The sequence below is a fragment of the Aedes aegypti genome, chromosome 1, assembly GCF_002204515.2.
Source record: "Aedes aegypti strain LVP_AGWG chromosome 1, AaegL5.0 Primary Assembly, whole genome shotgun sequence".
Taxonomy (NCBI): Eukaryota; Metazoa; Arthropoda; class Insecta; order Diptera; family Culicidae; genus Aedes; species Aedes aegypti.
In genome coordinates, this window is record NC_035107.1 from 60,444,737 (window position 1) to 60,471,411 (window position 26,675).

At 37.2% G+C, this 26,675-nt stretch overlaps 1 protein-coding gene across 1 annotated transcript in view; it reads left to right on the forward strand.

Moving 5' to 3' along the window:
- Nucleotides 1-26,675, forward strand: part of LOC110681571 — a 263,128-nt gene that overhangs the window by 201,991 nt on the left and 34,462 nt on the right. The window contains exon 4 of the mRNA XM_021857686.1: nucleotides 6,256-6,318. The gene's annotated coding sequence lies outside the window, so the exon portion shown is untranslated. The remainder of the gene's footprint in view (nucleotides 1-6,255; nucleotides 6,319-26,675) is intronic.

The window sequence follows — 26,675 nt, forward strand, 5'->3', positions numbered from 1 at the left end:
AGATATGTTTGCACTTTAAATTAGTTTTCGGCCTAGCCCACAAAGGAAAATTGCTTAATTAAAACCTGTAAACAATAATAAATCGAATTTAACGAATGAAATGGATGCCGATATGGCTATGATTTAGCAATTTTGAATAAAAAGATCTATTGACGCCGAAACCGGCCACATATTGATTGAAAAAGGAAAACAAAACCCTTTTCGATCGCACTTGATTGAACAAACTTTCCTTTCATACTGGCAGTGCAGCCATACGTTCTCTATACCATACAGATACGTCATTCAGTCTCATCATCACTCGCTCGTAAATACCTCACTTGGTTTGACGCTTCAAGGAAAGAAGCGCCTCTTTGAAAATTAGCTTAAGGAAAAATACAAAACAAAAACAAATGCGAACCGAAACGGCCTACTGCGCTGAGGTTTTTCTTCGTTCCACCTGAGTGCGTGAAGAAATCCATCCGCCGGCCCTTCGGTCAATCTCTCAGTGCTCTCTGGCGCGCAGGGCCGGATCTGCAAATGTGGAGGTCATGTTTTTGTTGGGGGCCTTCTCTCAGATTTTTTGTACTTGAAAAAAAATATTCTATAACAACTTTTTGATTCGGAATATGTTACCGTAAAATCGGGTGTAATTGATCAGAAGGGTTAAATTGATCATCGTATCACACGAGTTTATTTATTCGTAATGAAGCACAAATATCAATGTAAGCTGCAGCGAATGAACGTTGTTTGTCGTAACTATTGTCGAATTGTGTGTTGTGAAGTTTTTTGCGTTAGAGAATGTTTATTACTATGAAAATAATGTAAATTTTCAAAATCATGCACGGTGAAGTATTGACAAACACTTATGAACTTCTATTTTTAAGCAAGGATTTGATCATGGTATGAACCTGAAAGTTTGCGAGGATGCTTGAGATATATCCCCAAACCTGATTTCATCACCAAAACTCGTACCAATTAGCTCAAATGGTTGAAATAATTGAATTTCTGTTAGATATCATTGAATTCCACACTCTTCGAAAATTTCATGTAAATATCAGTCTTCTATGATGCACATAAAAGAAGCGAACATTTTGACGTGAACTTACATCAGTTCTTAAAATTACATGACTGCCACAAACCAAAAAAAAATACACGCCGTCACGTGAAAGTAAGTTATAAACATTTACTTTTACGTCACGACGTGTATTTGATTTGTATCATTTATTTATTATGTCGGATTTGATTATATGGCGATGATCTCGACAAAAATCTTTTTGCAATCAAACAAATTATAATGCAACTCAGCGAAACAAAACACTTACCATCTAGCAGTGAGACTGTTCATTTTCTCACAATGAGGGCACCAAAAACTGGAGCATTCTAGATTCTGTTAACCCTGTCATCTAGGAGATAATGCACTCTCACTGGCGTAACCCGCTTATTTCACACAAATTGACGATTGCATCGGCAGACACACTTTTATTCGTAGAGCGGAATCATATTATAGTTTCAAGCATTGGAAAGCCTTTGGCAACAAGGATACAAATGCATCAGCTTACATTATTTATACACGGCATCATAACTAGAATTGTTATGATTTTTTCGTTCCACTTTGCTCATCCTCTTGGTCAACCATACGGATGGTAAAAACACTTTTGCATCACACTCTCGCGCACTTCTTAAACAAATTGTTGAACAACACTTTTGCACACAACGGTGCTTCTTCATTTATCCTGCAAATATAGTGACGAACGAACATTTAACGGAGGCTAACTACATTTAATTTTTCCTTGTAATTGAACCGCACTCGCAATGGCTTACACCGACGACGATCGAAAACAGACTTGACTGTTTGCATATGGCGTGGTCGTCGGAATCGAAATCATGTAAATTTACGCCTTAAACAACATAGAATTGGGTAATGCGTTAAACTTTCATAGCATAGGACAGCTAATATTAAATTCGTTCAATTAGTTTCAAATGTTGTTGTAAAAATAGGCGATAAAGCAATTAGAATTTAAGATACATCAAAAGAAACATAAAATTCAATCATATTTATGTTTGAGTCGGCAAATAAATCAGTGTTGCAATGTTTACGTCACGCGTAAAACTCATTATTTTTAAGAGTGCATACATTTAGGCGTTTTATGCGTAATTCTTGAAATTTAACTATTCGTTATTTATATAAATATTACATTGTTAAGAATTTGACAAGCATATTCGGATTCAGGGAGCTCAAATTTATCATGTAGAGTTGTTTTGAAAACTAACAATAATGGTATTGACAAGTGATCAATTTCACCCCGAAATGAGATCCCCGGATTTTTTATTTTAGATATATTTTTTAACATTAAAATGACGTTTGTTAGAAAATTTCGGTACATGAGTCGATGAGGCTCACCTTCGTACTTGCTTTCTTGCATTTAGTTGTTTTGCTTTGTAAACATTATAGAAAACAGACTAGAAAAAACGTGGAAAATGATCAATTTCACCCGAAATTACGGTATTCGTTTTTTTATATTCAAATAGTTGCACATATGGATAGCTTTGATTTGAAGAAATCGATGAGAACAGAAAATGTAAATTTAAAAGAATTTACGCCTAACTCTTTGAGCTAAATAATTTTGAGCCCTCAAAATTCTTCTGAATATCTTGCAGCCTACTAAATCCCATCCATGAAATAGGATTTGAATGTTTTGTTTCATTATTTTACTTTCATTTTGTTTTATGCAAATATTGTTTTTTTTTTTTGTGATTGCTTTGAAAGTTTTGATTTTTTGGAATAATTTATAATTCTGATAAGTTTAATTAATAATATTTTTAATTATGATTGATGGAGACCCCTGAAAAGACCCTGGGGTGCATGCCCCATGGCCCCCATAAATACGGCCCTTCTTCTTCAGAATGTGCGGTTTTAGCGGCGGTTATGAAAATATGTGTTTTGCTACGAATGGCTTGCGGGGGTTCAATAGAAAAAAAAAACAACAGCTCGCCATCATCCATCGTTCGAAGAAGGATGAGATGAATGAAAATTGCCCGAGAAGCGTAAAAAATCACAGGTGTGTAATTCGCGCAATGATCTCTCTTGTAGAGGTAATACCTACGCATAGTTTGCCATTCGCTTTCCCTGCGTAGTGCAATTGATTGACCGCACCATTGCCGCACGTTCTGTCGTCTGCATGAATAGCAGCCGTTTGTAATCATCGTCCGATAATTATCGATTAGTAGTAGCAAGGCCCTGAGCGATGTAATTGCTTCGGAAAGATTTCTCCCGATAGTCGTTGGAAATGTGTGTCACCTTGGCAGTGTAAACCTTTGATGCGCACCGATCTTGAAGCCTGATAAAGCGGTAAGAGATCTTCGTACCATGCGCTTGGCAACCCTGTTTTTGTTTGACAGAAGCTCAGTACAAATGTCAAACTCCAGCATGTTCTTGCTGAATAGACCAAATACCAAATACTGTTTAGACCAAATACTTTTTTTTTGTTTTATCAAGGTCTCACAATTGACTTGATCAAATATATAAGACATATGAAATTCGTGAAGACATTTGGAAAAATCTCCTTGCAGCCCTCCGATAAACCAACAGTTAAATCAACTAGCCATATGTTTGGCCATGAAGACCTTGGATTGCCGCTGCCATTAGACTAGAGGGAGCACTAGAGTAGGAACTAGCAAGTGTACGTACCTCTTTCCGTCCATTCAGTTACGTCAATTTAAATAAATCTCGATCTGACGGCGGCCTTTGCTACGAACTTGGATCTATGTAGCAGCGATCGCAAGGTGGCCACATATTTAACGAGATTAGACTGCCAGCAATGTAAGATAAATAAAACCTGAAACCGCGCGGCATGATCTCGACATTCCCACGAACAGCTAGCGCTTATGTTTTGTTCCGTACTGGTTTCTCGCATGCACCTCTACCTTCTTTGAATAAACATTCGAGCAACATCTACCATGAAGGTGAATTCTATTTTCAATTCTGGAATCAGTTCCGCTTACGAAGAATGCGCAGCATATATGTAGTCTTTGCAGGCTAGATAAATACCGGAACCATCCCTACAAATGACAGATCGTTGCGTTGCCGAGGCAACAATCATGTTTATTGATTGCAATTACAATCAAGCTTGAACCCGATGTCCGTTCAAGTGTTAAACGTTCATCAATGACTCGAATTAGCGTCTATTAACATGGAAACTGATGAACAGAGCTGTACCGATTGACTCATTTAGCATCCAAAAAACTTTACCCGGAAAGTCTTAAATTAGCGGTCTCATTTCCGGACACCTGAATCGAAAATAAAAACCGTATGCCCAAATCTCGGTTGTCGCAAAAAATATGACACTTCCACCTCTGAACGACTCAATCCCTTGAGGGTAAACCGTCTTGTATTCATTCCATGGGAATGAAAGTTTCCGAATTTTGTGAATTAACCTTTTTGCGGAGACGGCTTTCTTGCGATGCCCCTTGAGGCCCTCTTTGTGCAACTGGTCATCGACCGGCATTCTGCGGCGGGACAGAAATTGGAAAATGCTGTAATCCCCCCATCATTCCGACAAACTTGTTTCGGTCTCGCTCTGCACAAACAGCACACGCTTTCTTCCACTGCAATTCCGCACAGAAAAGTGACTCATCGTGATAACGCATACTACCACTATGCAAAGGCCCCTCGTCTGCAGTGATGCCAAAACTAAGGAAGAGAGACTTTCAAGCGGATCCACGGATTTCGTAGATTTAATCTACCGAAATTGAATTTTGTTACGGAACTCATCGTTTTTTTACAGTAAAGCCTATAAAAATGCAAAAATCGTAATTTCTTGTTTTATAGGATTTTCAATATGGAAGTTGAAAACAAATCATACGTTTGAGTCATTAGCTGATTTGTTAATCTGTTAATCGGTTTTCGTTATGGAAATATTTTTTTCACTCATTTTCTCCTTACAAGAGAGGTTTTCGAATTTTAATTTTATTATGTAGTTATCGAATTACTAATCCTTGTGATAAAACCTTTCGAAACGTTAACGATAAAGTGAGATTATTCACATGCAGTGCCGTATAGAACAGGTCCGGTTCTTAATATGTGTTTGCTTCAAATGAATGTTTGACTAGGGCACGGTGTACTATATTAAGAAGGTGATATATATCCAAAACTGACAGCTACTTGACGACGTCATCCCTATCCCCTTCGAACAAATTTACGGAAAAAACGCGTCTACTCGTGCCAACGATCTGGCATCACTGCACCCAAGATGGCGATGACGCGATGGCGGTGGCAGCGCCGCGAAGTTGCGCCGCAACATTTTAAATTAAACCTGAAATGGATTACTTTTAACCTGTGCAGTGCAGCAGTGATGCTGGGCGGCACGCGAGATGAAAAACAGGCTACAATTGGAAGATGTAACGTCTACTAGTTTATAGTATTTGGCCGGGCGGCGGATGAACCCATGGCTTGGAGCCGGTTGAACCAGATGAGACGAGAGACCCCAATAATGGTGCGATTGCACTTGTTTTGCCTGGCTCTTTTTCCTTCACGCACTGATTGAGTAATAGCGTGCGGTGTAAATACACTGATTCGCAGCCTTTCCACTGCCTCCCCTATCCGGCGGTTTTGTGATTGTAAATTTCGATGCAATATCTATCTGATGGGGAAGCTTAATCGCCCGGATGATTTGTGACCGTTTGTTGGGGAAGTTTTTCGGTTTCATTGATGGCTTTTTTGTGTGTGGAAACGGTTTGGTTAAAAGGCAGTAAAAATCGCAACTTTGATTGGACCTGGCACTAGGGTAATCGATTGCCCAACATTTTTATATTGGATAAATGTGGCTGGTTAATTTTTGATGGTATTTAATTCGATGTGTAAAGTTATGCTTGTGGTCCCATTTTCGCACCTCGTTATGTAACGCAGCGTTACACTGATTACATGGAGGGTGCTGTGTATTTATTTTTCTTTATATTTTATTCATTGCCATTACCCTCGATTGTACTACATAATTATACTCACCTTCTCCGTAGCGTTGAAATTATTCATCAATTTATGATAGAAATTTGACCATAAAAGGTACTAAATATCGTCGCTACTTGATCAAAGCTTGCTTTCCTGATTAGTGTCGAGTTGTTAAAAACCAGCCATGCCAAATAAGTTTATATTGTTTTATCCATTTCCCATTTTTTTAAATAAAATAAGCTATTCAATTCCAATAATCAATGTTCTATTCCATTTTGAAAAACTCCATCAAACATATTCTGATTATATATTTTCTATTTATTTTTTTCCAGTGTAAAATTTAAAAAGACATCAACATAATGAAGCATCCACTAAACAAGCCGATTGGTCATATGGTAAGTTTCACGGTTTGTTATATTTTAATCACACTGTTTACAAAGATACCGGGTATACTGGGTACCGACATCCATGTTTTAAAATTCTGTAACTTCGCCATCGTCTTTTCTGGATTTCCTGAAATTTTCAGGAAAAATCATAAATATGTGATATTTAAAAGTTTTGAGTTCAGTGATGGTTCATGATTAAGGTCTGATTTTTCGAGGTCCCTAGGGTAGTTAAAAATATAAATTATGAGAAAAAGTCAAGAAACCTTATCCAAAACTTTAAAATGCAATAGAACAATGTTTTACTTTACAAAATGTGTCAAATGTTACAGTTTGGAGACTATTGTGGACATTCTGGGAACATGGTTACCGGATATCGGCTCCGGTAGGAACACTAGAAAAACATTTCTAAAATACCATACTATACCTTTCGACGGCTCAAAATTCGATACTGTTCACCCGGAAGTGAATAAATGTCATGTGATGAATTGTAAAGTGATTTTGACCATCTGTTTCGAATTTGAATGCAATATTTTCCAAACTGAAACAGATGATACGTTCTATCAAGTACATCAATTAAATAATGATTTTCAAGTTTTTGATAGCGTTGTTTGTTTTTTTGCCATAATTTCCATTTATAAATACCCTAGGTACCCCAACAAACATGGATCTAATTCCGGAAACAAAATAACTTACGCATGAATCAAAAATGTAACAAATTTATGATTTTTCCTGAAAATTTTGTCAGAATCTATCGAACGATGACGATTTTACACAGTTCTGAAATTTCGATGTCAGCGCCTAGTACTGTAAAGGTCAATCAAACAAGTTTAATTGTAGTATTTGTTTTTCACTACATACTCAAAAAATTACCAAGTGATAAGGACCTGCCTCTCTCCATCCGAAGCTTTCAAATAATACGCAACAGATCACTATGGACGGTTTCCATATAAACTGGCGGCCAAAAATATTTTTTTCATCTCATGTCGTATTTATGAGTTTTGTACGACTTTGATGTTTTATTTTCAAAAACAAGTTTTCGAGACTGACTTTTGAATATGGTCTATAGCGAAATAATAAGTTTTGTTACTAATGATGCATATAAGCCATTTATGCGATTAGCGTTGTACAAACCATTAAAAATGTTAGAACTTACATAGAAATGATGATATGGATGATTAAGCGATATTTATTTATTCTCCGAATTGTTTTTTAGCTGTTTTGAATAAAAAATGGTTAAAAATATTGGAAAAATTTAAAAAAGTGCAAACTTGTGCAGCTAAATTATTCATGATCCTTTAGATTACATCTCAAAGTACCTTCTTCTTCTTTCTGGCGTTACGTCCCCACTGGGACAGAGCCTGCTTCTCAGCTTAGTGTTCTTATGAGCACTTCCACAGTTATTACCTGAGAGCTTACTATGCCAATGACCATTTTTGCATGCGTATATCGTGTGGCAGGTACGAAGATACTCTATGCCCTGGGAAGTCGAGAAAATTTTCAATCCGAAAAGATCCTCGACCGGTGGGACTCGAACCCACGACCCTCAGCTTGGTCTTGCTGAATAGCTGCGCGTTTACCGCCACGGCTATCTGGGCCCCATCTCAAAGTACCCTTGGGAATGAATTTTAGCCTGGGACAACTTGGGACAAAAAAGTATGGGATGTGTAAAGTTTCGATATAAAATCAAACATATTTTTTTCAGTTCACTCCCCGCATTTTTCCGAGCTAAAGTACTAATTTTTATTTCATTTCATTTTTCTAAGATAGCTTTTTGGATAAGCTTTCGGACAGTGTATAAAGATCTGTATAAAATATTACGATTTTGCAGTATATTGTATTCAATGTGTACCTTGTGTTTGCACTGAATTATTCATTTTTCTTAAAAACTCTAACTTTGACATACTGTATCAATTAAAATATAAAAGATTTTGCACTGATTCCAGGAATATCTTAATAAAAGTGTTTACTATGGGATAATGTACTATCAGAACAAGTCATTTTTTCGATTATTGGCCATCTGATCGCCCATAGTGCAGATCTCGCGAGGAATCCTCTCAAAATAATAAATAAAATCCGACAAAAAAGTGGTGGATTTCTGTTAGTTCTATCAAAGGATAAGTCAAAAGTTCGATAAATGTGAGCTCTTGAGGATGGAAAATTGCACCTTAGACTGTGAAAAACAACTATTTAACGACACTTTTATGCAGCTGAAAAGTTCCACTCGCCGCATTTTTGTTACTTTATTCTTTTGTAACGGAGAAGATGGGCGTGTCCGGTAATGGAAATTGACAGGGTTTTTTACCTCTGACATAATGAATGAGTTCTATGACCTGGGCAGCTATTCTTTACAAAATAGTTTTCCAAAGACAATTGGAATAAGAGTAATAAAGTAACTAATATGATAGCTCCCAGTGCGTAATCTACAAAGTACGGAATACCCTACGAAATACCATCGCATTAACGTCTAAAGACTGTTTCGTAAATAACACCGACGATAACAAGACATTAGCTTTATCAGCGATGACGATAATTTATCAATAATCAACCCTGCTTTAGGGATTCCACTATTACTATCTCTTGGAATTCCTACAGAATATTTAAAGGAAAATTCTTCTTCATTCTTTGAAATTCCTGCAAAAATCATTCAGCAGTTCCTCCACAATTCCACGCAATCTGGTTGGCCAAAATAATAATAACTTGGTAACGATATATTTATGACATTTATGGCATTTTGTAACAACGAGGGCCATCTACTAACATAAATGGATAGTTAGAAAATCGTCCCCAAAGAAGTTGCCCTCCATGGTGCCTTCGATATCGAGATGTGGAGAGTCGACTGTAGTACTAAATTGGCCAATCATAAAAGGCTCCCAATACCGGACACAATCTGGAAATGGCTCAATTTCTGAATAGTATTTCATGATGGATTACAAGATGTCTATCAACAACTTCTTTCATATATGTATGATCAAAAATAACACATTTTAAGATATTGTTCTGAATGTTCATTCTTCTTATTCTTATCTTGGGCCACTATGCGCACACTATGGGCCAGGATTCAAAATTTCGCGACAAAAGTTTAAAAAGCTATTATAAATAAAATAAATTATTGAGATGAATTTCTCATAATTGAAAACATGTGTGATTGTATGCCACTATTTTATTTGATTTATTCTATTATTTCATTGCATTTCATGGAGGTTAATTTTGTTAGAACTGAAAAACTTGAATTTCAGTCTATCATAGGAAAATTTGGTTTGTGGGAGAAAATGGCAGGAAAAATTATTGTGTGTACATTTTTGGAAAGCAAATTTAGTGAATTTTACATGTCTGATATAAAAATGATGTTATTTTAAATTGACAAATTTTAAGCTGTACTAGTTATATTTACTATATTTTACTAGATTGCCTTAGAAGTTAAGGTATTCCACCATATTCGGCTTCAGGTGGAAGCTAAGACTCCACTCTTTTATGTGCTACCAAAAGTATTTGCATATATTTGCGGATGGCAAAGATACATCGGTTCAAATACATGCTAAAATTTAGTCGAATTTTTAACCCGATATTTTCTACTTCGCTGCAGTTAATACAATCAACCAATTCAATAAGTTTAATCGGTTTAAAAACAACTAAAGCAGTCATAATACAATACTTTTGAGCAAGGGTCCGTTCATTTGCTAGGTGACATTCAGAAATCTAGGTTTTTTTTCAATTTCACAGCGTAACAAAAATAACAATTTCGCGTGCCTCAAGAATCAAATTATGTGTCTCTAGTAGATTTAGAGTTGTTTTATCTGATGTCGTTATCAGAAATGTGGCAGCACATCACAATTTTTAGCTACAGGTCGCCTTAGTTGTAAAAAATTTGGGGTGGGTAATGTCTATTACATTACCGCGGGGTTGACGTAGAACTACGATGATTAATAATTTGATTTGTCATGTGTATGAATTTGTAAGTGTACTAGTTTTGTGTTGTTATTGATCGGATGAAGTTTTCAGAAGTTAACTCTTTTTGGACTCATTTTGGTAGTCCTGAAAAGAACCATTTGTCGTTCTATGGCTCCGAGAACCAGTGTTTGGTGTTCCAGGAATAATGCCAGATGATTGAATTTGTTTGTTTGGTCGTTGCTTCCTTGTGTTGCTTGGTTGGGTAATCGGTTTCTGGCTCCAGCTGTAGTTCGCCAAACTCCTCCAGTAGATTAGATGTTTGATAGCTCGGGTGCTTCGATCGTTAGAATCGATAGAATCGGTCCAGTGCTTTGGTCTGTAGCAATATCCATTGCATGAGCATTTAGGCTCTGTACATTGATACTCATCAATATGCAGGCTTGGCCGCTATGATCCAGTATTTCACGCAGTTCGTCTCAAAGCGTCACTAATCGATGATTGCCTAAGCGCTGCAGCTCATTCCTTAAGTCAACCCTCTTGGGAGAATTGCTGCCTTTGGCGTGATGGAACTTGAAAAAAGTAGAGTTTGTCAAAAATAGTCCTTGCAATGAAGTAACCCGCGACAAACCAACAAATACCAATTGCTGATCCTGGCTTTTGTCATAGTCGTACACGACCTCAGGGAAAGTTCCACCTTGCGACTTATGAACAGTAAAAGCACAGGCATTAACCATCGGGAACTGAATGCGTTTGCATATGATTATGCCGCACAGTTTGAAAGTAAAATAAAAAATTCTCTATACAGGAGTGAAATTGGAATTTCAAAACAAAGAGCCTTACGTTGGCATGAAATATTTTGAACTCTTATAACTGTTTGCTGGTTTAACGAAATTCCTTGAATGGAACCTCAATTGAAAGACAAGACATCAAAGGGTCATGTCGTTTACTTACTGAATCCCACATACCTGTCCAAATAGTTTAATTACTGTTTTAAAACTGTTTTGAACGTTGATTTCAAGCAAATTTATAAATAGGGGTGCTAGAGAAAATTTGACGTCATTTGCTTTCCATTCTCCCCTTGGATCGCATCTCAGCAGGCAATAGATCGTCTGGCTCTGACCGGGCATACTTCTCAGGCACAGACATTGATAGCGAAGGACCTCCCCGTTTGTCTTGCTTCGCTCAAATCAAATTGTCGAGCTAGCGAGAGAAGATGCCGTCCGAAGCCAAAGTCATCACCGCTGCCGCCGCCAAGAAGAAGAAGAAGGAGAAGCAGTCCACAGGAAAATTTGCGGTCTGTGAACACGATCGGGCAAGTCATTCTCCCTTTGTGCTTCACCGCTTGTTTGCGTTCACCCAGCCATCGTCATCGCCTCCATCATCAGATTTCGACTTAAGCCCGGTGATCCACTACCTGTTACTGTTGTGCGCCATCCACTCCACGAAACTTTCGGTTCGTCCTATAAGTAAATAACTTGCTCAAATTTATACATTTGAGTTGAGGATTCCCCGTTTGACCATAGCAATCAACTGATAACATCCCGCAGTGTTATTTATCTTTAAGAGCATCAAAGCTAACAAAGCCATCGGCCCTTTTCAGGGCCATCAAATTAGTGGAAAAGAGTTAAAAGAGAAATATTTCCGACTTTATATATGACTTCTAATATTCCTAAATCAATTTCACAGCTTCATACAAAATTTCATTTGTCATGAATTTATGACTAAACATTTTGAGACTGTAATCGCGGACGCTGCTGCAGTGCCGTCGGGGAGAGTGGCATTTCCAACAGCGTCTTTGATGTTCCATATTTTAAGGGAACACTTTGATTAGGAAAATTATCACATGCAACAAAATTGCGACATATTTAGAATGCTTTTGAAAAGACATTCTCATTGAACAATTGTAATAATTTTGGCACCCATGGATCAGAAATTTACCTTCATAAAAAAGATAACTATTGATTATCAATAGCTCGTATTGAATATTTAGTTGATGTCAACCCTTCCAGCAATTCATGTTCGACCAATTTCTCACGCATTAGCATTCTCCAGAATTTTCAAGTAATTCCAAGCCCAACACATTATTGGCACATACCCATTTCCCAGATTGGTCGATCAGAAAGCGAAGAGCACAAAAGGGAGGAGCATCATCTGCTATTCTGAGGTTATAAAACATGCTTCCTTCGTTGGATTCAGTTTCATTCCATTTCCGCTTTTGAGCTGGTAAGAGCTCCTCCGAACTTGCTCAGCGAGAAGTACCTCGCTGCTAGAAATCTGCTGAGCTGTTAATCTTCAAGCTGCCAATCCAGCATCTGGTTTGTGAAATCGCTCAAGATTTCTAGGTTGACCGATCCGCGCTTCTAAATTTCGACTCGTGGTAAACTTGTGGTCACAGCATCCAAGCTCAATCGGCCCTTTTCAGGGCCAACATACGTTCATAAAAGGGTTTATTGGATGATATTTACTGATTTATCTATAATGATCTAAATATCGCGGTATACTACAATTTGGTTCACATAATTTACCCCACAAAATTACATGAATTTGAGAATTTACCGCTGCAGCACCGTCGGACCGTAATAACATCATACTACTCAGCATTGTATGGTATTTCTAACAGCATCGTTGATTTATCATATAATGGGGGAACACTTCCTAAATTCTCGAGTATGGAAATTGAAAAATGTATTAAAATTGCGACAGATTTTAAATACTGTTCAATAAACTGTTTCCTGACCAATTGTAATGAGCAACTATTGATCTGAAATTTTTCTACAGGTTAGTCTATTGCAAATGTCATAGTATATATCAGAACACATTGATCAGAAATATTTAAAATTTGCACGAAACCAAAACATGCGTGATTTTAATTTATTGTAAGCTGTTAAAATAATGTTGATATTTTTACTGTCCATACGAACGCACATGTGAATTTTCCAAGATATGTAAATCCCTAACCAAGACATCAACTTCATGTATCTTATCCTAGATTGGTCAATCAGAAGAAGGCGAAGAATACGAAAGGGAGGAGCATCGTCTGCAATTCAAATTATGTAAAACATACTATCTTCGACAGATTCGGTTCATTTAAGGGACGAATGACCTTCGGATTAAAATCCCTCTGTAACAACAACAGGATTCGGATCATTTCATTTACACTTTCGAGCTAGTAAGAACTTCTCGTGATAAACACAGTATAGCTAGTAATATTTCTTAATGTGCTTACCTCATACTTGCTATAATCTCTTAATTCATCTCGTAGCATCATACAATATCTGATTTATCACGAATAATCGACAATACGACAATTTGAGGATGGTCCGAGAACGCTGCTGCAGTGCCGTCGGGATGCAATAACAGCATAATGCTCATCTTGTACATCCCTTGCCAAGACATCAATTTCATATAGCCTATTTCTCAGATTAACGCAATAGACAACATGTAGAAAAATCAATTCAGATCAATAGTTGCTCATTACAATTGGCCAAGAAACAGTTTATTGAACAGTATTGAAAATCTGTCGCAATTTTAATACATTTTCCAATTTCCGTACTCGAGAATTTTGGAAGCGGGGGCCATGACTGGTCCTGGCTGGAAATTTTCGTGGGGAGAAACTCAACCCTTTGCTGCAGGAATTTCATTAACAACTCTTTGGTAAAGCATAAATTTTCCGAGGAAAATTCTGCTAAAAGTGAACTTTTTCAAAACAACTCTTTTTGATTGGAATATTTATCAACAACTCTTTGTCAAGTAAAATCATCCTTAATAACTCTTTGCTCCATCGCCAAACCAAACCATTTCAGTGAATTCATCAAGTACAAGAATATGAATGGTAAGGAGAGGCAGATGGTGTATATTTCGCTGGCGTTAGTTTCCAACAGGTCGCCGGTTGGCGCTGACTACTAATCCGTCCACTGAATGATTTTCAGTTGTTGCTTTCGCTTCGTTGCTCTCTGGTTCCGTTCGCTACTCGCACACTGCTGTGGCTTTCACGCGCTCTTCTTTGCTGCTCCGCTGCTTGATCCGTTCGTTATGCCGTTCGATTTGTGAATGAGCTGGGAGCAGAACAACCAGTGTTTTTATTTGCTCGAGCTCCGTTCATCGATGGCGAGTGGTGGGGTTCTCGCTTGGTTGTTTCGTCACTCCGTTCGCTACTTGCACGCGATTGGTTATTGCTTTCGCGATATTTTCGTTGATGGTGTGATTCTTCGCTGAGAAAAAAAACTGCAACTCTTTTGATTTTTCATGCAAAATGACCAACTTTGATAAACTATATCTCAGTTATTTATGGACCGATTTGAATGAAATTTTCACAGAATATCAGACATAACTTAAATTTTAACATATATTATTGAGTGATTTTTCCAATCACACGTTGAAAAGCAGTAACGGTTTGACTAAAGTGAATTTTTTGACGATTTTTTTATAATTGACATAACTAAACAGATTGAAGGAATAGCTTCATGGTATCTTCAGCAAAGTTGTAGATTTTGACGAGATGAATAAGTTTGCTAAATATAGTTTTTGTGTAAGGCTATCAGATTTGAAGATAAAAAGTTTTGAATTTTTCGTCGAAAATTACAGTTTAGTCAAACCGTTATTACTTATAAACTAGTGATTGGGAAAATTATTCAAAAATATATGTTAAAACTCAAGTTACATCTGATGTTCTGTGAAAGTTTCATTCGAAAATATTTCCATAAATAACTGAGATCTAACCTACCAAAGTTGGTCATTTTGTATGGAAAATTGAAAAAGTTTCAAATGCATGTGAATATGTTGGGGCCTTCCTTAGCCGAGTGGTTAGAGTCCGCGGCTACAAAGCAAAGCCATGCTGAAGGTGTCTGGGTTCGATTCCCGGTTGGTTCAGGATCTTTTCGTAATGGACATTTTCTTGACTTCCCTGGGCATAGAGTATAATCGTACCTGCCACACGATATACGAATGCAAAAATGGAAACTTTGGCAAAGAAAGCTCTCAGTTAATAACTGTGGAAGTGTCATAAGAACACTAAGCTGAGAAGCAGGCTCTGTCCCAGTGAGGACGTTAATACCAAGAAGAAGAAGAAGAATAAGAAGATGTGAATAAGTTCTCAGTTTATTCGATAAACCAGCTAAATATTTCATGGGTGCACAACAGCAACAGGGTAGCGGATCACAGGGATTTAGTTGAAATCTGGAAACGTAGCTCAATTTTGAAATCTTGAGCGATTTCACAAACCAGCTTCTGGATTAACAGCTCAGCAGACTTCTAGCAGCGAGGTACTTCTCGCTAATCAAGAGCTCTTACCAGCTCGAAAGCGGAAATGGAATGAAACTGAATCCAACGAAGGCAGCATGTTTTGTAACCTTGGAATAGCAGATGATGCTCCTCCCTTTTGTGCTCTTCGCTTTCTGATCGACCAATGTGCCAATAATGTGTTGGGTTTGGAATTACTTGAAAATTGCGGAGAATACTAATACGTGAGAAATTGGTCGAACATGAATTGTTGGAATGATTGACATTCCCTAAATATTCAATACGAGCTATTGATAATTAATAGTTTTCTTTATTATGACGGTAAATTTCTGATCCATGGGTGCCAAAATTATTACAATTGTTCAATGAGAATGTCTTTTCAAAAGCATTCTAAATATGTCACAATTTTGTTTCATGGGATAATTTTCCTAATCAAAGTGTTCCCATAAAATATGGAACATAAAAGGCGCTGTTGGAAAAGCCACTCTATTTTACAATCGTTGTGAAATGTTGAGCACTCACCCCGACGGCACTGCAGCAGTGTCCGCGATTACAATCTAAAATGATTGAGTCATAAATTATTCATGACAAATGAAATTTTGTATGAAGCCGTGAAATTGATTTAGGAATATTAGAAGTTATTATTAAGTCGGAAATATTTCTCTTTTAACTCTTTTCCACAAATTTGATGGCTCTGAAAAGAACCGATGGCTTTGTTAGCTTCGATGTTGTTACGGATAACTAACACTGCTCGGACCAGCAAAACTCAGGGGGCTTCTGGTATTTGCTCCTAACGGGATTGCTTCTTGACCACCAATGATGATTTCATCACGAGTCGAAATTTTGAAGCGCGGGTCAACAGCTTCTCGGCCGATTAAATTTGCGGCGGCGATGACGATGGCTGGGTGAACGCAAACAAGTGGTGAACCACAAAGCGAGAATGACTCGCCCGACCGTGTTCACAGTTCGACCGCAAATTCACCTGTGGACTGCTTCCTCTTCTCCTTCTAGGCGGTGGCAGCGGTGATGGCTTTAGCTTCGGATGGCATCTTCTCTCGCTCGCTCGACAGTTTGATTTGAGCGAAGCAAGACAAACGGGGGCGTCCTTCGCTATCGATGTCTGTGCCTGAGAAGCACGCCCGGTCAGAGCAAGCCGATCTGTCGCCTGCTGTGATGCGAGCCAATCGGAGAGTGAAAAGCAAATGACGTCAAATTTTCTCTAGCCACCCCTATTTATAGATTTGCTTGAAATCAACGTTCTATTTTAAAACAGTAATTAAACTATTTGGACAGGTATGTGGGATTCAGTAAGTAAACGACATGAAGCTTTGATGTCTTATCTTTCGATTGAGGTGCTAATCAAGAAATTTCGTTAAGCCAGCGAGAAGTTATAAACGTTCAAAATATTTCATGCCAGCGTAACGCTCTTGGTTTTGAAATTCCAATTTCACTCCAGTATAGAGAAGAAAGACGTACTTCTACGTCAAAACACTGTTTTCATTGATGTGCATTGAAGCATGTAATAAATGACTTGAACTTTCATTTAAGTTATAATTTGATTGAAACTGAACGATTAAATTTAGACTAAATCGATTTTTCCAACATGCTTGTAGTCTTCATACGAAATTCTTTGTTTCTTTTATACGGCAAAATACAATACTTTTCGAAACTGTCATAAAACAACTTTTGAGCTGGGGACGAGCCTGGTGTAGCGGTTAGAACACACGCCTCTCCCGCCGAGGACCTGAGATCCAATCCCATGCCCGAGAAAGTCACTAAAAAAAATTCAGCGACGATTGCCTTCGGAAGGGAAGTAAAGACGTTGGTCCCGAGATGAACTAGCCCAGGGCTAAAAATCCGTCAATAAAAATAGAAAAAAAACTTTTAAGCTTCGGAAATAAATATAAACTTTGTTTATAATAATTGTTATACACATGTTTTAGGCCATGTTTTATATGGTATGATAAGACTATAACAGAGAAATCTGTCTGAGGCTTCCAATATAACGACTTACGCGTGGTTTCTGAATAACCTCCAGGTAAAGATAACAGTTTGTTGAAAAAAATATGAAACGACTGGAATTTTTATATGTCTATGTTTTTATACAAATCGCAATGACCACAATTTGATACAGACATTTAGTACAAATTTTCTGAAATTTTTTTTAGAAACTTGATAGTGTATCTTCAAAATACTTTGAAATGTATGAATCATATCTTTGAAAATGTACAATGTTTTTTCTAGTACAAAATATGAGCGAATTTTAATTAATAACGTCTTGATTAACATATTTTCCCAAATATTCATAATCCTCACAAATATTCTCTATTCAATTGAAAATGCATCTTCTCCCAAACTCAACTTTTTCACGTTTTTTTTCCAAAAAAAAAATGTCGATTCCCCAACGATCATAGGAATATCTTAAAAATCAAATTACCAATGATTAATATCGAAATGGATTCTTAAACTAGAAGAGTGTTCTGAGAAATTTGGAAGGAACTATGAATTTTGTTAAAATGATCCCTGAACCTTGATCCAATCTTAAACAAATCATAAATATCGCTTATCTCGGCCACGCCCATCTTTATCGTCACCTAGGAAAGGGAAAGAACATGTTGATACAGCACTTACATAACGAGAAGTCTTCGACTCAGTGACACCCTCATAAGTGCTACGGAGTTGGAGGTTGGAAATTGTTGTGGGCCAGGATTTGCCTGAAAAGCTGGCGATGGACCCATAGCATTTAGGGTTAGGTATTTTTTGTTTAATCTTTTGAATGCCGGCAATCAAAAGTGAACAACAATTGATTTATTCACAGATTGAAAAATGTTATTTAACGAAAAACAGTTGATAACACGTTCTACTAGTAGATATTATGAACAGAACCGATCCCTCCAAGATTATCAGATTGTTCCAAATAAGAATGAAAAAGAAACAAAAATAGCACGCTTCGAATACAAAACAAAACAAAAACATTTTGTCGAATTGAATTATTTTGACCGGTGCGTGACAACTGACAAACCAAAAAAACGCAATTCGATAAAAGTACGAAGAAAACAAAAAACCGTCCGAGCAGCGACAATATATGGCCAATTTCGTGACAAACGAACGACCGAAACGTGTAAACCAAAAAACATTTCGTGCTCTGAACAAGCGAGAAAAAAAAACTTTTCATAAAGTTTAGTATATAAATCAGTTTGATCTCACCGGAAGCTATCCAAATCTTCAACAAGTTCTCTTAGTTCACAACACTAAACATTTTTCCGATTGAATTCATCACCGGACGCAATTTTCATACATCGTGACGAATGTCTTATGCTATAATCATTGCTGAAATCAACACTTTTGCTCTAATACTTGCTGAGTGGCATAGCACAATCAGCCGTTTTACTATTTGATCAGCCGAATCGAAAATAGGGTTTCGTTCTACTTCGTCGTAAGCGCTATCAAACTTAAAATGTTCCACTACGGCGGATATTCCAACTTACCTGCAACAAAGATTCAAGTGTATTTTTGTAAAAACTGCCATGGTTTGTACACCTGTACACAGAAAGTGCAATAAAACTACTATATTTTGTTAAATAACTCCAGTTCAATTAATCACTTTGCACTTTTTCACCGAAATCGCATGGATGAACACGATTTGAGAGAAATGCTTAACGACCGACACCAGCCACACTACTTTATGATACAAGTTTTTTCCCGCCACCCTATGTGACTTACTTCACCAGGCACTTATTTTCACTATGGAAAACCTTCGTACTTCTTCACTGAAGGATTTCATTCCAATCACACGCCGTAAAAGTTCTATAATTCGCGAAATTTAATCAAATTTCCTCAACGACCGCGTAAAATTGAGAATGTAAACAAAGTTCAATCCGTCGTACTGAGAAAAAAAAAAAAGCTTGTGTGCATCAATGTGTGCGGGATTCTCGACGTAAAAATACGGTTCCTTTGATTGTGTTGCTTTCGCTGCACTGTGAGCAAATGCCATAGTTGTACGGTCAAAAGGAATTGTGTTCATATGTTTGGGCTGAATTTAGATGACGGATAATGAATTTTAAAGGAAATTAGTATATTCCTTCATGCTGAATGGAGGGAGATGCCCGTAGATCTATAGTCTCTAGTAAAACATTTTATTATAACGTTGATATGTTGTGTTTTGACCACTCAATACATCACAGTGAGCCGTAAGTTGTGAGACGAATATGGAAATTTATTGCGACAGAAATGTAAACGATACGGCAAGATGCATTTTCTTTGCATTATTTCCAAAAAGAGATCAAGATTTATCAAAATCTTATTGTACAATGCTAAAGCCGTTTTAAGAAAAAAATATTTGACATCGGTTTGTATCAGCATCATTCACTGCAATACTGGGAAAATCACAGTTCTCACTGATCAATGCTTAATACGATGGATACTAGCACATCACCCTACCACTACCCGATTTTTTGAGATTTGAAAGTATGATTAAAAATTATTATTATTTTCAGCCCACCTACGGGGTAAAGCAATCACAATGATTTTCGAACACAATTTTGCGAAAAAACACATCAATTCTTTGTGATTCTAAGAATTATGATGTTTTAATAATTCTGAATTCTAAATAATGAATATTTTTTTCGGTAAATTGGTTCTAAAAACTGAGATGTTTACTTATTATCACCTTGAGATACCTATATTCTGGAAAAATATTAGGATTTGTCTTGCATTTATAACAAAACCGATTTCATTACACTTGAATAACGAAGTACAACGTAGTTAAAATTTTAAAAATGGGTAATACAAGGACGGGTAATTGTTGCATTTTTACAAAAAAAATCCCTTACAAAATCCATAAATGAGCATCTAAATGTAACTTAGATCAAATTCAATATTGATGAGCAAAAACTTTGTTTTTGAAATTTGTTGTGATTTGATGTAAATATCATCTTAAATGTTTCGGAATGACAAAAATCTTATGTTTATGTGTTAGTTAACTCTCAAGAAAACTGCCAATACCATGCCAAACTGGAAGTGGTCCCTCTTATCCCGGCGGGCGCTATTGCCCCGTGTTCACCAACGGTAGAATTATTTAAGAAAATAACTGGAAAACTATGAGAAATCCGGGTATATGTATATCAATGAACAAATATTAGTACCAACTTTTGCACACATCTCCAGAGAAATTTCTAGAACTATCTGGGGGATCTCCCTTAGTCTAGTTAAAACATGCGCAACCTAATTGGGACCTTATGCAAAACCTAACCTAATTGGGACGTTATGCAAAATGAGCAAGATAAAGAAGAAGATATCGTAGAGAATTACTAAGAAAATACTTAGAATAACCCCTGAACTTGCGTGAGAATTTTCTGGAGATATGTTTTAAAGGAGGGTGGATTCCAAGACAAAATCCTGTCCTAGAGAAAATTTCAAAAGAACTTTCGAAACTTCCTTACAAATCCAGAGGAAATCTGGGACAAATCATTTGAACTTAGGCGCCAATCTCATAAAGAATCTGAACTTATTTCAAAATTCTGGATAAATTTCTCAAAAAAAGGACCTATAAGTATGCTTCGACGAAATTCATAACAATCAGTCATGAAATAAACTACTGAAGGAATACAAAACCTTGATTTCCATGAAGTAATTCACCGGGAAAGCCCAGAGTGAATTTTAAATTCATAATTTAAAAAATCATTCAAAAGCATAGTATCAATTTAAAACAATTCAATTTAATTTGGCTCCGTAACGTCTGATGGCACTTGAGCTGACAGAGTGAAAAAAACAATGCAATTTTCATCTCTACGGCACCAATTACCCTCTTAGATATGCGGATTACTGCTCATTTATGAATTCAAACAAACAATTTGAACGTCGTTAAAGCAACGAACCCTTTGCGCTACTTTTTTCACGCGAATCGTTAATTTATTTCATGATAACAAAACCCCAATTAATCAAGTGGTCGTTCGCAAAAAAAAAAAAAAAGAGAGGAAAACGCTGGCAATCAAGCTCGTTTCTCGCTCGGAGGCAAAAATCCACAATGGCAAAAACCATTAACATGAGTTCAAACCTATCTCACGATATGCGCCGATCTGGCATGACGTCTGCAGCGCAAAACCCATTTGTCGGTCCCCCACACATCTTGCTACGTCCGATTGCGTAATTCGGGGAGCCCCACCCCTGCCTTCGTCGTCCTCTCGCATATTATTTAAAGTCACTGTGTGTTGGCATGCATTCGTCTGCTGCTGCTACTGCTGATTGTTGTGATCAAGAGGTTAATTCCACATTTGCGAAAAGGAAGAAAAACGCTTAACGACCTTTCTATCCTCCTCATTGCCGGGTCGCCGTAGCGATGTCATAATTCGTGGTTCTTCTCATGAGGTGGGTTGGGCATACTTTCGCTCTAAGCGAGAAATAAATACATGTTGAGGGAAGAAAGCAGGGAATGTCCACATCAAATGCAAGCGGAAACTTGTCGATGACAAATTACTGAAGTATGAGAATTTTGGGAAATTTCGCTGGATTTTAAATTAAAAAAAATAATACAAATAATTTACACTCGGCCTTCCTTAGCCGAGTGGTTAGAGTCCGCGGCTACAAAGCAAAGTCATGCTGAACGTTTCTGGGTTCGATTCCCGTTCGATCCAGGATCTGTTTGCAATGGAAATTTCCTTGACCTCCTTGGGCATAAAGTATCATCGTACTTGCCACGATATACGAATGCAAAAATGGCAACTTTGGCAAAGAAAGCTCTCAGTTAATAACTGTGGAAGTGCTCATAAGAACACTAAGCTGAGAGGCAGGCTCTGTCCCAGTGGGGACGAGATTCCAAGAAGAAGAAGAATAAGAATCTAAAATTACCTGAGACAACATTGACCAAGAAATTTCCTCAGATATTTCTATTTGTATTTAAAAGATTATACCTGGAGAATTTCGACTACAAAAAAGCCTTACCATTCATCTGCCCGGTACGAGCCTGAACGGATCGTTTGCGCGAAGGGCAATCCCATAAGTTTGATTGATGGTTACCGCGCAATTTGCGCATACAAACTTTTTGGTATCTTCCTTCACAGGACAGACGCTCTTATCCTGAGAAGAACCTCCGCAAATCAGTTCATGCTCCCTGCCTAAGTACTCCAAATTCGGAGCTATTGACCACGATTGGCGTAACTCTATGTTTCCTCACTTGAATCGAAGAGCCTTCTATTGCATCAGACTCTTAGTTCACATCCAATGATGCGCGACGAAATGACACACTCGTCAAACATTGATCACTCTCTCCTGCACCTTGTGCGTGAAGTGCAGACAGGCTGTCACAGCATCCGGCCTCCTTCAAACGAGGACCGTGACAAATTCATTTTTGCCTACGCCGAGATCAACGCACATGTGTACAGGTAGGTATGTTCGGGGCCACAGGCCAATCCATTCAATAAACCGAACGAAATTGTGAAAGTTGTGATGTAATCACCACAACCCAATGTCCAACCGGCGATGATGATTATGTTGGTTTGCATCTTGCTCGTCGTCGTCACAAGACACACACACTCGATCGCGTGCCCATTTCTCGAATCCATCATCATTCGCGAAAGGAGGGGTGGAGAAGCCCTCCGGGACACGATTCCTACCATTCCAATTCCGTAAACTCGATTCGGGTTATGATCCTGGCCGAAGGGCGAAATGGCGATGGGTGAAGGAAGGCATCCCGATCAGTAAATGACACCAAATTTGTATCTAAAATATATAAAAATTTGTAACGAATAACTAATTTTGTTTCATTTTTGATGGAAGTTATTTGAGTTGTTGGAGCAAATAAAATAACAAATAAAACAATATCAGTTATTATAACAAAGGCTGCTTCCAATTTGTTTTTATTTAAAGCATAATTACATATGACACAAATTGTTATGAAGAATCTAGCGAAAGCAATAGCTTATACATGGGCAGTATTATTTCATGTTTTTGAAAATAGCCAATTTTGTTGTATTCACTCATAGAAAATAACACGATGAGTTATATTTTTGTTCAAATTATAACATATTTTGTTACAATTTTTTCAAGCCAAAATTATAACATATTTTGATAGAAAAAAAAACGTGATAACTGAGTAACAAAATCCGTCACAATTCTGTTGTAATCCACTGGTCGGAATGGTATCCATTCCACGAACCGGTTGGTTTTTTGGCGTCCCATCGTGAGCCACTTAGCGGCGAGGATCATAAATTTATGTAATATGATAAGCAGCGAGGTGGGAACATGAGAAAGGTGAAAGATATGCGACGGATTTTTTGGCAGGACCACACCGCGCAGCAGATGACGATGAATGTGACGCTTGCTTGTCGTTGTCGTTGTCATGGGACATGCGGGAGATAGCAAACGTAAGTGTTGCTCCGGGGCATGTCGAAGGAGGCGTTGATTATTTCCATGCGAAAGTGGGTTTATGCGATAACCTGTTGTTGCTCGAGGAGTGTCCCAGGGTGATTTATATTGGAACCGAGTTTGGCGTATGATTTAATGCCCTCCAGAAAGGGGACACTGCGGTGAGCAGTTACATAATTGGCATGAGTTTTGACTGTTTCCAGTCAATGATAATGATGTTTTTGATAGAGTTTTTTCGCAGCTTCATACTGTTCCGTTTTACGGGAATATTTTTTTGCAATTTCTCATCGTAATAGGCTGTTTTTCATCACGTCAACCTGTCATAAAACGGCCTACTTTCCTGCACTGAAGCATGCAGTGCGGGAATATTCATTATGCAACTGAAATCAGTGCTGTAATGTTTCATTACACAACGCTTTCTCATTACGCAACTGGTTTGAGTTGCGTAATTAATCATTACACAACAATTTTTCAGAAATTATAAAATAATGGTGAATGCATTCCGATATAATTTCTGATACCCCCCAGTGGTCTTCTACGAAATTGCCAAAAATGTTGTACGTGGTTGCAGAACCTGATTTTTACAGCACTCGTCGTAATTATCCTCGGCAAGCCTCGAAGGATAAATTTACGACTAGCAATGTAAAAATCGTCATTCTGCAACTTGTTCCGTAAACTACTATTAATAACGCTTTTGGCTCTGTAAGCGTCTTACCAAGACTATAAACTTTTCATTCAATGATTTTTTCATGAATTTTTCTCAAAATTTCTGCAAAATGTTCGTTTAGGACGCCCTTAATAATTTAATCAAGATTTATTAGAGAATACCTTCAAAAATAGCTTCAGAGATTCTTCAAAACATTCTTTAAAAACAATTAAGGAAGTCCTTAGTCCACCAGTAGTTTATCCAGTGGGTTTTTCTAGGGTTATCATCAATATTTTCGACCTCTTCAGAAATTCAAACAATACGTTTGCAACTGATTTCTTCAAGGTTTTTATTCAGGATTTGTTTAAGAACTTACCCAGGATTCAGCCAGATTTTTTTTTTTTTGGTTTTCAAGTTTTTTTGGTATTGAGCTCACTTAGTAATTTGTCCAATATTTTTGTCAAGCATTTATTATGTTACAATATAATATTACGTTAATTATAACGGGTGTTTAGTAAAAATTGAGTATGATTTCAATAATTCTCTGTAATTAATGTGAGAGAGTAAAATTTTTTCTCTCCAAGAGAAATGCTCTTTGGACTCTCTGAAAATTGTTGGCATGTTTCTTTTCGCTCGGGTGCTGCCATTTCAATCAAAGATGGCGTCGAAACAACGAACACTCTGCGAGCGTGTTGTACAGTTCTACGTCCGTGCCGAACCCGACCAACTTGCACCAGTACCGTTACATTTAGGATTTTTTCGGCTCCCTCATTGCATTAGTGTACAAAAATAATTGGCGGGCCAACGAAGCAGTTGACTACGAGGATCCGGAATTGTATCCGGAAGATGGACGTCAGTGCCGTCCAGCGCTCTTGTGAAAGCATCGCGACTAAGTCGTGTCGTTTTTTTATGAATAAAAAATACTGAAATCTTTGAAAAAATAAAATCAATTGTTATTGAATATCCGTTATCTTATCAACCAAGAACTATTCTCAAGATATCTTCAGGAATTACTCGATTTTTTTATTATTATAGACGCTTTTCTACTAAGGACATTTACGCCTTACTTTAGAAATTCCTGCAGGGCTTTCTTCAGAGAATTATTCAAAGATATTCATTCATATTGAATAAATTTCCACAGAAAATTTTCCAAGAATTATGCTAAGCTTTTCTAATGTAATTCTCACGAACAATATCAAGCAATTGTTAAGGCTAAGTAGCCCGTCATTTGGCAACAATGATGACTTTCCAGCTTGCATTTCAAAGTGATAAAACTCAGTCTTGATAGTTTATATTGACTTGAAAAAGTATCACTGTACGCGCTAACATGCATAAAGTTTACTTATAGTTTTTCAGCTGTGTAAGTGCCAAACCATCTGATTTTCTTTGGTTCGAAATCGTGAGATGAATTAGCAACAATCAACATTTCAATGACGGCCTACTTCGCCTTAAACAGATTCTTGAAAAAAACGAAAGCATTTTATTAAGAAAATTCAAAAGTAATCTCTGATGAAATTCCTGCATTAGCAAACTGCTTCTGAACCCGTGAGGAAATCTTGTAGAAAATTGTATATACATTTCTGAAATAATTATTGGAAAAATTACCAAACGAAACTCCCAATAATATTCTATAGGGTTTTATGATGGAATCCATCAAATACCAATTTCTATAGAAATAACGCTAAATGAACTTTTTAAAGAATCTATAGAACATTAATTTGAGAAATTTTCTTAGATCTTCTTGACAGAATCTGTTGGAGTGAATCCTGGATGCATGGAAAACCTTCTTGATGATTCCTTAGACGAGTTTGTCTAGCATTTTCTGTGAGAGTTCCTGAGAGACCTGAACCGAATTTCTGGAGGGTGCACTTAACCCCTCTACCGGCAGCTTCATTTTTTACCGCTAAAAAAATAGTCAAATCGCTATAACTTTTTTGTTTCTCGATATTTTTGCACCATTTTTTTACAACATCTCAAAAAACTCTTCTAGTTTAAGAATCCGTGTCGATATTAATCATTGGTGATCTAGTTTTGAAGATATTCCGATATTCCTTGGGGGACCGACATTCTCCATACATTTTGTTTTTGGTCAATTTATCAAAAAAATAAAATGTGTACTATACAATGCCAGGTAATATTGATCTACTCTGAAAAAAATCATACAAATCGGTTCAGTATTCTTGGAGAAATCTAAAAATTACGATATGAGGTTTTTTAGAGTTTTCAAGATCTT